The sequence below is a fragment of the Gadus macrocephalus genome, chromosome 20, assembly GCF_031168955.1.
Source record: "Gadus macrocephalus chromosome 20, ASM3116895v1".
Lineage (NCBI taxonomy): Eukaryota > Metazoa > Chordata > Actinopteri > Gadiformes > Gadidae > Gadus > Gadus macrocephalus.
In genome coordinates, this window is record NC_082401.1 from 14,342,450 (window position 1) to 14,350,526 (window position 8,077).

An 8,077-nucleotide genomic window follows, 5' to 3' on the forward strand; every position below is an offset into this window, starting at 1 on the left:
CCCGCCGGGGCCCCGGGGCCCCGGAGCCGGCGGCCATGTCCGTCGGGTCTGTCGGCGGCCATGCTGCGGTGGTTTAAGGGCCCCGGCGCAGGGGGGGAGCGTCTCGGTGGCGGCGTTTCCACGGCGACATATGGCTAATGTCGCGCCGCCGCTACCGTCTCTCGTTGGGGCGTTAGCGAGTCCATAAAACCGTTAGGGAAATGTCGACGCGTCGACGGTTTGACGTCTCTGTTTCATACGATTTTACGACCTTTTCAGATTTTTTTATTTTTTTATTTTTTATGCTGGTAAAGTTTCCGCGGTGAAACGGTGTAGCTTAGCATGCTAACGTTTTTTCACTTTTTTTTCAAACGTGATTTAAAGTAAAGATGAAGAAAGAAATACGAGCTAAATATGGTTGTGCGAGACATTAAAGCTGTATGGAACCGGACCAGGAAACTTTCCCAAGGTATGTTCTTACAATCGGGCATACATTGTTATTCCCCGGCTACCTGTAACAGTGAGCACTTCCATTCAATCACGTCACATAAGTGTTGTTCTGCCTGCCGGAGTGAAGAGGTTAATTCTTTACTTTGGAACCCATGCCCCGGCTTTGTCACTCTGCTTTTTATCGCCGTAATTGAGACTCTTTAACGGTGCTTTTGTTTCTTTTCTTAGCAATGTAATGAGCTGGATAGATCCTCAACGGCCTCAATCACAATGCACTAATCTGACTACATTGTTTGACAAGTGTGTTCCGTACGGCTCGGAGCGAGAGACATGTAATCTAAGAACAATTATGCCAATTCCCTGAGAACAGCGTGTGGCAGGTCAGAAGCGTTTTAGATTTTCACAGGTTAAATGTAATGGCCACTCCAAGTTCCTGTAGCTTGAGAGTTTTGCGGGCATTTTTTCTTACAAACTCAAACTTGGTGATTTGAAAATAATCAAAAAAAGAGAAGGTTTTTTATTATGTACAGTGTAAAGCGGTTTCATATATCCATTGTTTGTCTTTATCTCCCTAACATCAACGCTATCTCTCACCCCTGTCATGGCTGTCTAATTTAAGCTGACAATTACATGAGTAGTCCCGCAACAAACTAGGTGCCCACATGCTTCATATGTGTCATAGTGTGAAGCCGTTGTTCCATATATTCCAAAAAAGTTACTTTTACTTTGACATTTAGGGCATTTAGCACACGCTTTTATCCAAAGCGACTTACAAAAAGTACATTTGTCAGAATAAGAGAAAAAACAATATATCGCTGTCGTTTCAGTAGGAATGTTCATAGAACCAAGTGCCAAGCGCTAACAATAGGTTAACCCCCTTCCCCGTATACAACAAAGATAGCTAGGATAAGATGCTACACAATGCTAAGTACTATTTATAAGTGCCAGGACATACAACATACAATAAGTGCGTACATTAAGTGCCAGGATTTACAACATACAATAAGAGCGTACATTAAGTGCAAGGATGTAGTACAACATACAACAAGTGAGTACATTACATGTAAGTACCAGGATGTACAACATACAACAAGTGCGTACATTAAGTACCAGGACGTACAACATACAACAAGTGCGTACATTTAAGTGTCAGGACGTACAACATACAACAAGTGCGTACATTAAGTGTCAGGACGTACAACATACAACAAGTTTGTAAGAGGGGTGTAAACGTATTTTATTTTCTTTCTCTCCCCCTCATCCATGTTATCTGTCAGCCGTCAGCGGTCGTCTGATACGAGGTGACCCGTCTCCTAGAGATTCCCCTCCAGGCTCCCCGACCACTGGGGAGGGTAACAACAGGTAACATCGTCTGAAGACCACCTGGCCTCCCCGCAGCAGGACGGAGTGTGAGGGTGGCGGCGTAGGACTGACTCCCCTCCAAGTCCCTTCCTCTTCTGAGGAGCCCCGCCAGACCCTTCACATCCCAGCCCTCCTGATATTTTCTTCTCAATGGCGAATGAACCAACGTCTCCGTGCCCGTTCGGTCCCCCCGTTCAGAGGCGAGGGCTTGATTTCAAAGTCTTAACTGCCGTGAATTTACAACTTTTCTTTCACGCGACGGAATCAATACCAGGACTGAAGTGCGACTGGGGGGATAAAAATTTATGGTATCTTGCAATTTAATGGTTGAAAAGATGCAATTTGAAAGATCATAAATTGTGAAGGAGCGCCTGCTTCATTGCCCTTGATTCAGTGCTTGCTGTTAGAACTTGATTTGCGAGTGTCTGCAAAGTGTGATTAACGAGCCGGCACGAGCGCGCACGGCGGCGGCGGCGGCGGCGGCTACAGCGGCTACGGCGGCGCACTCTGGCCCCCCTAATGCTCTTCATTAGAATAAATAAAATACATTGACTGGAGCTCTGAGAAAACTCTGTGACGCTTAAAAATCGTAAAATCGCGCCGTTCCTCACTCAACCTCTCCAGACGTTTCCTCCACCTGCTGCCTCCACCTTCCCTCGCACATTACCCTGACAGTCTCGGCAGGGGCCCCTGGCCCCGGGAGGAGGGAAGACCACGGGGCCTCCAACATGCGAGCCTATTTAGTTGACTGGTAATCATAAATCTGAGTGCTTTTGTCCTGAAATGTTTCAGGGGAAGGAGGGAGGGAGGGAAGGAGGGAGGGAGGGAGGGAGGGAGGGAGGGAGGGAGGGAGGGAGGGAGGGAGGGAGGGAGGGAGAGGAGGTGAGAGGGGGGAGGGCAGTTTATGAAGTATTAATGCATGAAATAGCATTTCAAGCTGATAAACGGTTTCAGAAGCGTCGGTATGTGGCATATTGTTTGTAATAACGTTTACCGTGGGGATGTTCCTTGAGGGTATACTGTCCGGGTGGATGGGGCGGCGCTGGCACTCTGACCTTATGTGTCCGCTGGGATTCTTTATTTAGACTGCTAGTCTATCTCGTAGGGGTTATCTGGTTTGGTAGAAATTGAACATAGCCATCAGCCGATTTATCTGACATATCATCCCCATAATGGCATTTTAAATATCGATTGCCGATTGCTAACTGATGAACACCGAGCTGTAAATGTCGTCGGTCAATCTTATGTAATTGTTTACGTAAGACCGAACGATGTGCTTACATCACCGAAACATTGGAAAAAAACGTACGCAAAAGTACACAGCCACACTCAGAGACACGTGTGGGAGTAGGGCGACTAACTATCGACGATAACGCCCCTTGTACAGTAACCACAGCACCGGGTATTTCTGTCACCTTACGTAAACGTTTCATTCCGATTCGTATCATTATGTGATTACTTGCTGACCTCTGCACCCCCGCCTGATTCACAAACCCCGCTCAACCACGGCGGGCATTTAACACCAGCTCGGGTTCTGAGCCACCACAGGGGCGGCGTGGAGATCGTCGTGGAGCTCGTCGTGGAGTTAGCATCGGGGTGGGGGGGGGGGGGGTGCAGTGGTGGGTTGGGTGGGTGGGTGGGTGGGTGGGTGGGTGGGTGGGTAGGTGGGTAAGGGGCCACTGGTGGGTGGATGACAGAGTTTCAGTGCAGATCTGCATGGTCACCAGCTTGCCTCTCCTGTCTCTTGTCTTTGAGACACTTTTGGAGCCGCCACACAGCGCGGTCGCCTCCCCCCCCCCCCCTCACCCCCTCACCCCCCCCCCCCCCCCCCCCAGCCTTTATGAGCTCAGCGGCCATTAAAGCTGACCCGAGCGCTCATTCTGCATGGAGACCGTTTAATTGCATGCTGCTGCGCTAGTGGTCCTCTATGGGGGGAACTAATAACTGCCGGATTCTCAGCCGGGTCGCCTCGGAGCTGAATATCAACTCGAGTATAAAGCTACTTTTCTTTTCCAGCCTTGCAGTTCCGTCTTACCCATCTAGTTCTGTTCATTATTTTAATGACAGCGCGCTGAATACTAGCCCGGGGGTTTTAATACATGCAAGGTCCACCCGAGTCCATGTTGGGGTTTCTGTCTTTCCTCTGATGCCGATGTATGTATTCAAGAGAGGCAACAATTCTTCCTCGTGGTGAAATTAAATACGAGAAAACATGTTAAATGGTTTATAAATAATCTGTAATTACCTGATTGCATCAGAAAAGGGATAAATCTCTGCGGAAAGTGTAATCAACCGTTTTTACTGGAAAATAAAACTGTTCTGCTGGTAAATGAAAAATGCCATCAATTAGGTGCTAGGTTCAGGCGGTTGCGAGTCTATCAACAACTCCCAACTACACAAGAAAGCCGAACACATATTCTCCCACAACAAGATACATGTTCTCACAATGAGCTCAAGTTGGGCCGGTAGCGGTGATTCTGTTGTAGCGCATCTTTTGGGCGAGGTGTTCAGGGAGAGGAGTGAGCAGACCAGGGAATTGGCGGATTCCTCTTTCCCCCCGTTCAGCCCGCGGCTCCCTCAGCATCGCGGGTCAAACGCCAGGCATGGCGACACTGATACGTTCCATCAGAGAGCGCCACAGACCCTCAAGTAATTATCGGAGTGCGCTGATGTTTAGTCTTGTTTACCTTCCTGTTTGTTCTTCCTGATTTCCCCCGGTATATCTTTTCAAATTCAGGGACAATGTGTACAATTATTTCTATATATTTCTTTTTCATCGTCGGCCAAAAAAATACAGATAATTTGCCTGCGCGGGGCTGTGTTTACCGTCTGTTTCCGAACGGCGTGGTAACCGGACGCAGGCACAGACGGGAAGGTCAGCGGCGAAGAAAACAGATCACGTTTTTTCTTTTGAGCACACGGTTCATGTTTGATGTGGACTGGGAAGGATCCACACTTCGATTCATCTCCAGGAAACGTTTCCTCCTCATCGTTACAAACTGAATTAAAACAAGATAAACACATGCTGGTTCGGACATGGAAAAATGATTGTTTATCGTTTCTGATTCATTGATGGCGTCAACGTCATTAATTCAATATGGATTCAAACATAACTTGCATCATCCAAACCTTAATTTTGTGGGAGATACGCATTACAAATCGTATCTTTGAAATCAAACCCGGACACACAGAGTACATCATTAAGGGGTTGATACACAACTGTCATGAGCGATGGTGTGAACTGAGTGCGCTCCTGACTCACATTTCCTCCTCCTCCTCGTCCTCGTCCTCCTCCTCCATGCAGGAGGAGGAGGAGGAGGATGGGGGGGGGAGGAGGAGGAGGAGGACAGACACGGCAACACCAGTTATCCTTGATTAGAGAGAAAGAGAGAGAGAGAGAGAGAGAGAGAGAGGGGGGGAGAGGGGAGAGAGAGAGAGAGAGAGGAGAGGGGGGAGAGAGAGAGAGAGGAGAGGGGGGGAGAGAGAGGAGAGGGGGGAGAGAGAGAGAGAGAGAGAGAGGAGAGAGGGGGAGAGAGGAGAGGGGGGAGAGAGAGAGGAGAGGGGGGGAGAGAGAGAGAGGGAGTGAGAGAGAGAGGGGGGAGAGAAAGGGTGAGATAGAGGAGAATGAGAGGGGGAAGGAGAGAAAGAGAGAGAGTGATTCGGTGAGAGAGAGGAGAATGAGAGGGAGGGAGGGAGAGAGAGACAGACTGAGAGGGAAAAGAGAGAGGGGGGAATCAGAGGGAGACACAGAGCGAGAGGGGGTCAAGAGAAGGGTCAAGAGAAAGAGATAGAGAGACAGACGGCTAAGGGGAGAGACAGAGAGTGCGAGGGAGAGAGAAAGAGAGAGAAAGAGAGAGCCCTAGTGAGCGGGGGAGCGAGAGGAGGAGTGAAGGATGAGTGTGGATGCGAAACATAATAATCGTTGTGAAAACTTTAACAACAGACTCCTCGTGGTGTGTGGAGTGTGCGATGCCAGCAGAAGCCACAGGTCAGCGGCGCTGTGAATGGAGCTCATCAGCGGGGTGAGGGGTCACGTGCTTGTATTAGTTACACTGGAGTCACCCCCGCGACCCCCAGCCAAATAAGCCGCTTAACGCAATTATTTGCAATCACTGGATGTGGCATTCATTATAAAAATATTTTTTTTGTCCTCTCTCACTCCCTGCTTATTCTCCCTCCAAACAGCGGCGCGGGTAATTTCTTATTGTTCAGGTGAAAAAAAGCCACACAAAAGAGGGTTTTTAAGTGTTTTTCGTGGGGAGAAGGGCATCGTCTGAGACTCTTTTAAAGTCTGATTAAACTTTCAAAACGCCGCCGTAAAATTGAGTCTTATTATGGATTGACCCTCGCCGAGAGAACGTAAATGGCCGTGCTCCGTTTCTATTGGGCTGATTTGAAAATACATGCTTTTCAAATGCATCACAATAGTCGTATCATAGGCAATTAAAATGATTCCGGCTCATTCTTCTGCTCTTTCTTTCCCCCCCTTTTTCCGCACAGATTTTCCTTATTAACCCTATCAGTGGTGTACTCACCCTGTCTGCTCCATCACCTATAGGTGTAATAATAACATACAAGAAACAAAATGACCGTAATGGAATGAACGCTACAAAAATAATAATACAGCGTAAGAGGAGCAGACAAATTATAACGCTAAAACCACTTGCGCTGAGCTTATCGGTATACATCTGTGTTTGTGTGGGATTACTTTCTCTAGAACAGAAATTACACTGTGTGGGCTTGCGCTATGTGGCGTCGTGCTATTTGGTAACGCAAAGCAAATATCCCCCTAATTAGCAGTAGCTTCACGCTGCTATAACGTTTTATTTTTTTATTTTTTAGCTCTTTTTTTTTTCACTCTGCATATTTCTGCCTTCCAGATAGAAATGCAATTAGGCGCAAACAATTTCTTTTCCCCCTCCTCTCTCTCTCCACCAAATCACTTGAGCCGACATAATTAGGGAGAGGATGGCTTTGATGAGAATAACTTATAGAATTCATCCACAACAAACCTGCGCATTGTAGAGTCTTCCAATTATATTGTTCTAATTGTATATTGGGCTCAACAAGAAAGTTGTGTACAAATATTTAGGGTATTTTTTTACGAGTGACGAGCACCTGCTCTATCGTGTGCGTATCTACACTGTATTGATTGCTCTGGTAATGAAAAAAAAAAAGAACCAACGCGGATCTCGACGATGTCGCCGTGAGAACGCGCCGCGGTAGAGCTGTCACTCAAGCTGTAACACAGCATAAAAAACCCAAAACCTTAACGCTAAGAATCAAGTGACTTTTGCCCAAGTCGGCTCGTTGCCGCGGTGAAGTCTCCTTGTGCCCCATGTTCACTGACCCGTCTCCGTCTCAGAGTCCACGTTCCGCTTTAACGAAAACTGCGTTTGTGCATAAACCGCGTATGAAGTGAGGGGCAGCTCGGTGGCATGACGCGCCACAATCGGCCCGCGATCGGTCACAATGGGTAAGGGAGAGATAATTTATGCGGAGGGAAACGGGTGTAATTAGCAGGCAGTTTGCGTCCCTTTGATAAAGCTGAGGAGGGGCTCGGTGAAGGGCATGGAGGCTCTGTCACCAGCCAGCCGTGCAGAGATTAGCATCTCGTCTGAATGGGGAGCGAGTCGAGTGTGTCCACGAGACAAACTTAATCACTCTCGCCGTGGGACAAAGTTAAGAGAGACACCCTTCAGGCACCTCCCAAGGCCCGCTTTATTTACTCTTACTTTTTATACCTCTTCACTTACTTATTGTCGTAAAGTAGGAATACGGTAGCATGTATACACATTAGCCATGTAGTCTTGCCTTCTATGGGAACACAATAGTTCTATACTTCCGTCTTCATATATATTTTTTGAACTTTTGATTTTTATTATCATCTTCTTATCAAGTGCAGTCATACAAACAAACATTTTGATGGTACAGTAAGGTGCCATGGGTAAGTCGATAAAACGGTTAACAGCATGAATGTCTTTACTTCTGTCTTTATAACTATCTTTTTTAGTGTCAGAGGCAGGGACGCGGGAAGTGGGGGTGCTGCAGCACCCCCCCCCCTGGCGGCCTCTGGCTGTAACTGCAAGTGAGAAGGTTTTATGAACAAATCAATACTTTTTTTTTTTTTTTTTATAATTTTATCATACAACATGATTTTTCATTTAATTATTGACATCCACCCTTTTTATGATATTTATGATATTATCATTTCAATTTATTTAGAACATTGTCTGAGTAGGCTGACGTAGGCTATGACGCACAACGCAGAACTGTCGATAGCTGA